We start from the raw sequence: 8,805 nt of genomic DNA, 5'->3' as shown, positions 1-8,805 counted from the left end.
GTTCTTCTCCCCAAAATGTCCTTCACCAGCGGCGGACATGGATTTGATTCCTGGTCCAGGAAGATTCCACATGCCATGGGGCAAATAAGCCCATGTGTCACAACTACCAAAGCCTGTGTGCCGAGAGCCCACCCCCCACAACAAGAGAAGCCACAGCAATGAGAAGCCTGTGCACCAGGAATAGAGAGTAACCACCGCTCGCCACAACTAGAGAAAGTCTATGCGTAGCAAGGAATACCCAGGGCAGCCAAAGATAAATAACCTTTTTTTGTTGTTGTTGTTTTTAATTTTCCTGATCTGCCGAATGAAAAGGGAAAGATTTATTGAAGAACTGAAGACTGTCCTGGGAGCATACTCTCCAGATTCCCCAACTGATGTCAACTTATCCCCCTACCAGTTGACCCTAGGGATACTGCCCTTTGGTTTGGAAGGCCAAAGGGAGCCCCACTTCTGAAGACTCTCAAGAGTCTCAGATGACCCTGATTCTCAAGGGAGAATGAGGGAAGTAAGAGAAAAGTCACCAGAAGCCATCCCACCAAAAGGGAGGGGTCCAGTATTCAAAACTGTAAACAGCAAAGAGATGAGCTGTGGCTGCCCATCTAATTGATGGCCATCTCCATCAATTAGAAACAACCCAGTAAGAGCACCCGGGGCTGGATCTGACCTCCCTAATGGCCTCTGCTCTGACCACAAGCTTTGTAAATGGCCTCAGGCCAGAGCTCCATGACACATTACAGAGAAATAGTATTAACAGGCAAAATGCAAACTTGTCTGACTCCAGGCATTAGCCCAGCATTATGAAGATGGTATTTCCAGAAAATTGCAAGCTTAGGGCACTGCAGTTAAAACAGCTAGAAGGACCTGAAAATTTTAGTCTATGGCAAGCTCCAAAATCATGGTCCCCTCCTTCTGAAATTGTAAGAAAGGGCTTGAGTCTACAAGTGGCCAGACCTCGAGAAGAGGGGAAAGCTATCCCTTAAGATAGAAATGGATCTTTTCCATGCCCCTGCCTAGGATTCCCCAATAGCGCTGAAAGCCAGGTCTTGAGGGGTCCTGATTGATAATCCAAGATTTATTAGAAAGGAAATGCTCAGCCCCTACTTCTAATCCATGCACAACTCCCATCTGGGCCATCAAAACCCACAATGGGCAAGGAGGTTAGTTAGTCCAGATCTGAGATTTATTAAAATTGTCAAACTCAGATTTGCCCTGATGCCCAGTCCTAGCACTATCCCATCTGCTGTTCCTTCCAACACCCAATACTTTTCAGCCCTCAACTTGTGTTCTGCCTTGTTTAGGATTCCCCTTTATAAGGAATCCAGCACATGTTGCCTTCACCTGGGATAACCAATAACACACCTGGACTGTTCTGCCCCAGGGATTACTGGGGCTCCCACTTCCTTCTCACACATCCTGAATGTCATTTCCAGAGACTTAAAATTCCCAGGAGACTCCACCATAATCCAACAGGCAGATGACCTCCTATGTTCTGGCAGTCATGACAACCCCTTTTGGACGCTGAAGACCTTTTGAAGGCATTCTCAAGAAAGGGCCGCGAGGAGGCTAGAGACGAATTTCAGCTATGCTCTCTGTGTGTCTGCTATCTGGGTCATGATGTTTCAGCTGCAGGGAAAACCATCTCCCCAGACTCTGCTATTCAACATTTTTCCTCTCCCTGAAAGAAAAGGACAACTGACAGGGTTTGGGGGTCCTGTGGGATATTATAGGCCATGGAAACCTCATTTTTTGTAAGTATTTTTATTTATTTTTAAGTTATTTTTGGCATGCTGGGTCTCGGCTGCCGCATGGACTTTCCCTAGTTGCGGCGAGCAGGGCAGGGCTCCTCTGGTTGTGGTGTGCAGGCTTCTCGTGGTGGGGGATTCTCTTGCGGCGGAGCACAGGCTGCAGGGCAAGCAGGCTTCAGTAGCTGCAGCGCACTTAGTTGTTCCGAGGCATGTGGCATCTTCCTGGACCAGGATCGACCCTCTGTCCCCTGCTGGCAGGCAGATTCTTAACCACTGGACTACCAGGGAAATCCCGTAATTTCTCTATGATTGCCTCACCCCTCTATTCCATGACTGGGAGGCACCCCCAGTCCCAGTAGTTCAGAACCCCCTTTCCAAAGATGCTTTCCAAGAACCTTAAGGGCTCTCTGCTTTCACTTCCCACCCATGAACCTTCCAAGGACTCCCTGCCTCTTTCTTGTCTGTGCATAAATGAGAGGGTCATGCCCTCAGAGTGTTATCCTAGAACTGCAATGGATACCCAAGACCTCTGGGATATTATAGTTTGACCCTTGACCCAGCAGCTACGGCATAGCCCCCATGCCTGTGAGTCATGGCTACAACCACCACACTTGTCTGAGCTACCCCCGATTTAGTATTAGGTCATCTGCCTGATATATATGTCCCCTGTGCTCCACAGACCCTGTCACCTAATAAAAATACACAGTACTTTTCTTCATTTTGACTTAGCTCTCATGAAAGCTACTCTCATGCTCGCTTTGGCAGCACATATACTAAAATTGGAACGATACAGAGAAGATTAGCATGGCCCCTGCACAAGGATGACATGCAAATTCGTGAAGCGTTCCATATTTTTACTGTTTATAATAGCCATGACATGGAAGCAACCTAGATGCCCATCAGCAGACGAATGGATGAGGAAGCTGTGGTACATATACACCATGGAATATTACTCAGCCATTAAAAAGAATTCATTTGAATCAGCTCTAATGAGATGGATGAAACTGGAGCCCATTATACAGAGCGAAATAAGCCAGAAAGATAAAGACCATTACAGTATACTAACACATATATATGGAATTTAGAAAGATGGTAACGATAACCCTATATGCAAAACAGAAAAAGAGACTCAGATGTATAGAACAGACTTGTGGACTCTGTGGGAGAAGGCAAGGGTGGGATGTTTCAAGAGAACAGCATCGAAACATGTATATTATCTAGGGTGAAACAGATCACCAGCCCAGGTTGGATGCATGAGACAAGTGCTCGGGCCTGGTGCACTGGGAAGACCCAGAGGGATCGGGTGGAGAGGGAGGTGGGAGGGGGGACCGGGATGGGGAATACATGTAAATCCATGGCTAATTCATTTCAATGTATGACAAAAACCACTGCAACGCTGTAAAGTAATTAGCCTCCAGCTAATAAAAATAAATGGAAAAAAGAAAGCTACTCTCTCCCTACTACTCTCTCTTCTCACGTTAGTATACATCCAAGTCAAAGCCTTAACCCTGCTCTCTTGCTTCCTTTATCCACTGATGGGACATCCCTTGATTGTGTCATTAACACTAGATCATTGTTCTGTCCTAGGCTACATTTATCAGAAAAGCCCCTCCCCCAAGTTGACCTCACTCTTCAGGTGAATGGCTCCTACCTCTGGAAGGAAGATGAGGCCTTCCAGGCTGCACAGGCCATCACTGATCAACACAAACCTCTAGAATCTCGAGGCTTGCCAAACATCAGTTCAGCTCACATAGCTGAGTTAATTGCTCTTACCTGGGCTTGCCTAAGAGCAGAAGGAATGAAGGTTAACATCTATGCTGATAGCCACTACAACTTGGGTTAGTGTTTGATTTTGGTATATGCTAGAAACAGAAGATTCATGACAGTAGCTGGTACCCTAGTCAAAAACGTGCCCCAAATAGCAGAACTTCTAAAGGTATTGTTATTATCCCAGCAGATCATGACAGTTAAAACTGAAAGACATAGCATACAAAAATCCAGATAAAGTACAATAAATACGATAAATTAGCTGCATCTTCCCCAACCACCAAAAAAATCTAAGCCATTTCCATGCTTTGGAATGGTGCCCCCTGCATCCCTCTTTGAGGCCCTAGACCCAAGGGGGATTATTTACCTTCCCTCAAGGAACAGCACTAATTTAGAAGGACTCCTGGGACTTCCCTGGTGTTCCTGTGGCTAAGACTCCATGCTCCCAATGCAGGGGGTCTGGGTTTGACCCCTGGTTGGGTAACTAGATTCCACATGCCACAAGTGATCCTGCATGCAGCAACAAAAATTGAAGATCCCTCCTGCTGCAAGTCACACCCAGCGCAGCCAAATTAATTAGCCTTTAAAAAAGAATGACTCCTAAGAAAATCATAAAAGAGGTCCACATGGCCCAGATAACAGCTTCAGACTCAGAAAGAATTTGGATGGGAAAAAGCTGTCTATTCAAGCCATTCAGATGGACTTTGGAATCACCAAGATGTCTGCTTCATATCCCTTAAGTATTAGTATCTCTCTCGAGTCATTGCATGTGGTTTACACAACATAACTCATACAGAAAGGACAGGATGCAAGATATATTAGGTAAAAAGTAGTTTGGACCGTTTGGCTTTTATTTGGCTCAAGCAGTTCACTTGCCTCAATTGCCAGAAATATAAGTAAAAGTGGGGCAAGAAGGGAGGCAGCTCCCCCTCAGGCCCTTCTTCACCAGGAAGTAGATTTTATCCAATTACCAAAAGCAAGAGGCTACCAGTATGTTCTCACCACTGTCTGCCTGTTTTCTAAATGGGAAGAGAGGCTTCCCCTGCCCAAATGCCTCAGCAACATCAGTTGGCAAAGGGTTCCTGCAACAAATCTTCCCTACCTGTGGCATCCCATCTACCATGTCTAGCAACAGGGGATCACATTTCACTGGTAAAATTATGCAGAGAATGGAAAAGGCAACACAATAGTCAGAGACTCCACTGTCCTTAGCATCCTCAGCCATCGAGTGCCATAGAAAGAGCATAGAAATGCCATCCTCAAGGCAGACTGGCTCCACTGTCCAAAGGACTGGGCTTACTCGGGCACAAGCCCTGTCCCTTGTTCTCAGGACTCTCACATCGTCACCCCTATCTTCAGGCAAGCTATCTCTCTTTTAAAAAAAATATTTATCATTTTAAATTATTTATTTATTCAACGGTGCCGGGACTCAGTTACAATACGTGGTTTCTTGAGTTGCAGCAATATCTTTCAGTTGTGGCATGTGGGATCCTTAGCTGTGAGGCATGTGGGATCTAGTTTCCTGACCAGAGACTGAACCCAGGCCCCCTTCACTGGGAGCACAGAGTGCTAGCCACTGGGCCACCAGGGAAGTTCCAAGCTATCCCCTTATGAAACAATCACAGGAAGGCTTTGGGGACGCCTTATTCATCTTGACTAGTGGAAGATTCTAACTTTATTCAATGTGACATCCTTAGATACTGTCAAGAATCAACAAAACACACTTGATCCTAAATCAACAAGTCAAGGTTCCGTTGACTGCCTTCCCTTTAGAACTTCCTGATTAACCTTCATGTGACTACAATAAGCAGTCTAGTCTTCTAGAAATGCCACTGTCAAGAAAACCAATCTCAAGCCTAGAAGTCTCCAGATTATTACACCACTTTACTCATCGCTAACACTGCTGTCAAATCACTGGGTGTTCAACACTAGAGTTGTGTTTCATAACTAAAGGAATATAAGAGTCACATATAAGCAGCTCATATAACTCAACATCAAAAACACAAACAACCTGATTTTTTTTAATGGACAGAAGAACTGAATATTTTTTCCAAAGAGGAAAGGCAGATGGCCAATAGACACATGAAAAGATGCTCAGTATCGCTAATCATCAGGGAAATGTAAACCAAAATCACAATGAAAAGGACTTCCCTGGTGGTCCAGTGGACAAGAATCCACCTGCCCAATGCAAGGGACACAAGTTCAATCCCTGGTCTGGGAAGATTCCACATGCCAAGGGCAATTAACCCCACGATCCACAACTACTGAGCCCGCATTCTAGGGCCTGCAAGCCACAACCAATGAGCCGCTGTGTCGCAAGTACTGAAGTCCATGTGCCTAGAGCCCGTGCTCTGCAACAAGAGAAGCCACTACAGTGAGAAGCCCACGCACCGCAACTCGAGAAAAGTCTGAGCAGCAGCAAAGACCCAGCATGGCCAAAAATAAATAATTTTCAACAGACAATGAAAAAAACAAGGGAGGAGTTCCCTGATGCTTCAGTGGTTAGGACTCAACACTTTCACTGCCAGGGCCTGGGTACAACTACTGATCAGGGAGCTCTGATCCCACAAGCCATGTGACACAGCCAAAAAGGAAAAAAAAGGTGAGAAAACCACAAGGAGGTATCACCTCACACTGATCGGAATGACTATCATCAAAAAGAACACGGAGAACAAATGTTGGCAAGGATGCAGAGAAAAGGGAACGCTTGCACACTGTTGGGGGAAATGGAAATTGGTACAGCCATTATGAAAAATGGTATGGAGGTTTCTCAAAAGTCTAAAAATAGAACTACCATATGACCCAGCAATTCCACTCCTGGGTATATATACCTGAAAAAAAAAACCACTTATTTGAAAAGATATGTGCACCCCAACGTTCATAGCAGCATTTTTTACAATAGCCAAAGATAGGGAAGCAACCTAGATGTCTATCAACAGATGAATGGATAAAGAAAATGTGATATATATATTTAATAGAATGCCGCTAGGCCATAAGAAAGGATGAAATTTTGCTATTTCAGCAACATGGATGGATTTGGAGGGTATTATGCTAAGTGAAATAAATCAGACAAAGACAAACACTGTATATCACTCACATGTGAAATCTAAAAAAATACAACAAACTAGTGATATAACAAAAAGGATGCAAATTCACAGATAAAGAGAACAAATTAGTGGTTATAGGGCAGGGGGAGAGGAAAGGGGGAAGGGCAGTATACAGGTAGGGGTACACACTATTAGCTATCAAATAAGCTGCAAGGATATACTGTACAACATAAAACCCCCAAGCCACTACAGGAACTCCGCACATCCCTCATACAAGTGTAAACGATCCCATTGCCCCTCCCAGACTAATTGCTGAGACCCAGATCAACCACAGGAGGACTACCTTCAAACAAACCCTTTCCCCACCCAAATTTAGCATCCTTTGGTTACCTTCAGCCATCAAATAACTATCTCTATAGCCCCTACCTAACTCCAGATGATTCTTATTTTGTCCATGGAACCCATGGTTATTGGCTGTTACCTTCCATCTGGGCCAGATACTGTTACCTTGACAATCTCACCCATCCCCTCATCTTACTCTATTTCCCACTATCTCCTTCCTCTCTTAAACTATCTCTAAAACAGTCATCATTCCTTCAGTTTCATTTCCTCCCACTACAGGAACAAAAGGTATTCAGGACATCATCTACATCACCATCTACAGATACCCTTGTAGATGATCTTGGTTCTGGGGGAGCAATTTATAAAAAAAAAGTTATAGAATTGAGCCTACATTCAATCCATCCATGACCTCAGTACTATTTGGTGGCAAAGGTTTGCTACCTTTTGGGTACCATTCCCAGGAATCTATCATCTGGCTTAAGAGGTTAGACTCAACAACAGAACCTGCTCGTTGCTGAAGCAATTCAACTTGTCCTCAGATAACATCTCCACTGGCCTCAAATCAGTGACTCACCAAGGAGGAGAAACCCAGCACGCTGTTCTCCATAACTGCATCAGCCTTGATATGACCCAAGGAAGGGGGCACGTGCACAGTGGTCAGAAGCAACTGCTGCATCTTTGTCCTTGGCAATCTACATGAAATCTCTGCCTTAACCAGGAAGGTTTGAGACATGAATGAAGTGCATGCATCACTTCCATCACCACCCACTGAGGAAGGACAACAGGTCCTTCCTGGGGACTTCTTCTGGAGGATCCCTGAAGGCCTACGAAGTCGGGCACAGGACCAATTCGGCCTCTAGTCTTCATCTTTCTATTTATCTTCAAGGTATCCCTCTCATCAAATGCCTGGATCTCACAGCACAGCAATTATCAACCCTCATCAAGTCTCAACAGATGATTCAGCTGGTTCTAAATGAACAAAAAGCAACCAAATGAGAAATGAATGTATTAATATATTGATCAGAGGAAAGAAGAATGCCTCTCCTTCCCTTGAACAAGAGGGGGTACTGACAAAGACTCTCTGCTTAACCCAACTCTCTGCTTAGTCAGGCTCCTTTGACTATTCCCCTGATCAAGGCCCATCCCTGTACTTGAATCCAGCTTTAGCAAGAATCTTGCTAAGTCAGTTTACCTGAATACCCCACCCTTGACACCTGATCAAACTCAGCATCCCCACTCTACCCTGGGGATATGTGCTCACCCTCACCTGCCTTCAGCCAGAATGGCCCCCAAAGACTTGATAACTCTTCTTAGTAATTTTCCATCCAGCAAAGCTGCCCCACCCCGCCACTTGCTCCTTGGCAGTAAATCCCCACTTGTTCTGGTTGTATTTTGAATCAGGCCCAGTTCTATATCCAAGTCTCTATTGCAATCTTTTCTTTTTTTTAAAATAGAATCTGTCTTGGCCATTTTAACTTCTGCCTGTTCTCTTTAACAGTGCTCTTTTCTGGACTTCCCTGGTAATGCAACGGATAAGAATCCACCTGCCAATGCAGGGGACATGGGTTCAATCCCTGGTCTGGAAAGATTTCATATGCTGCTGAGAAATGGAGTATTTCCCTGCCATATCAGTAAACAAGGATGTCCCAGCTATCAGCGATTCTGTCCCTCCAGATGTTAATTTCTGAGCTACAAGGGCACCCAGGAAGAACAGTACCTATAATCTGGCAGCCCTTAGGCTGCAGTCACTCCCTATGGTGAGCCTTGAGGAACTAAGGATATTGACCCCCAGATAGCTGAGATGCATCTGAAAGGAAAGATTTCAGTGACCCTAGACTCTTACATCCTCCCCTACATAGAAAAGTGCTAAATTCCTTAAGTTGAAATATCTGGTTTTACTTAAT

At 44.8% G+C, this 8,805-nt stretch overlaps 1 non-coding gene across 1 annotated transcript; it reads left to right on the top strand.

Moving 5' to 3' along the window:
* The first annotated feature begins 2,494 nt into the window (after window positions 1-2,494).
* LOC139030129 (U6 spliceosomal RNA) lies at window positions 2,495-2,601 on the top strand. The gene has a single exon (XR_011482436.1). It is a non-coding gene; the product is annotated as a U6 spliceosomal RNA (small nuclear RNA).
* Window positions 2,602-8,805: the final 6,204 nt, after the last annotated feature.

Source organism: Odocoileus virginianus, chromosome 20, assembly GCF_023699985.2.
Source record: "Odocoileus virginianus isolate 20LAN1187 ecotype Illinois chromosome 20, Ovbor_1.2, whole genome shotgun sequence".
Lineage (NCBI taxonomy): Eukaryota > Metazoa > Chordata > Mammalia > Artiodactyla > Cervidae > Odocoileus > Odocoileus virginianus.
The sequence above is the reverse complement of the archived record's forward strand: the minus strand, read 5'-3'. Positions and strand labels throughout refer to the sequence as shown.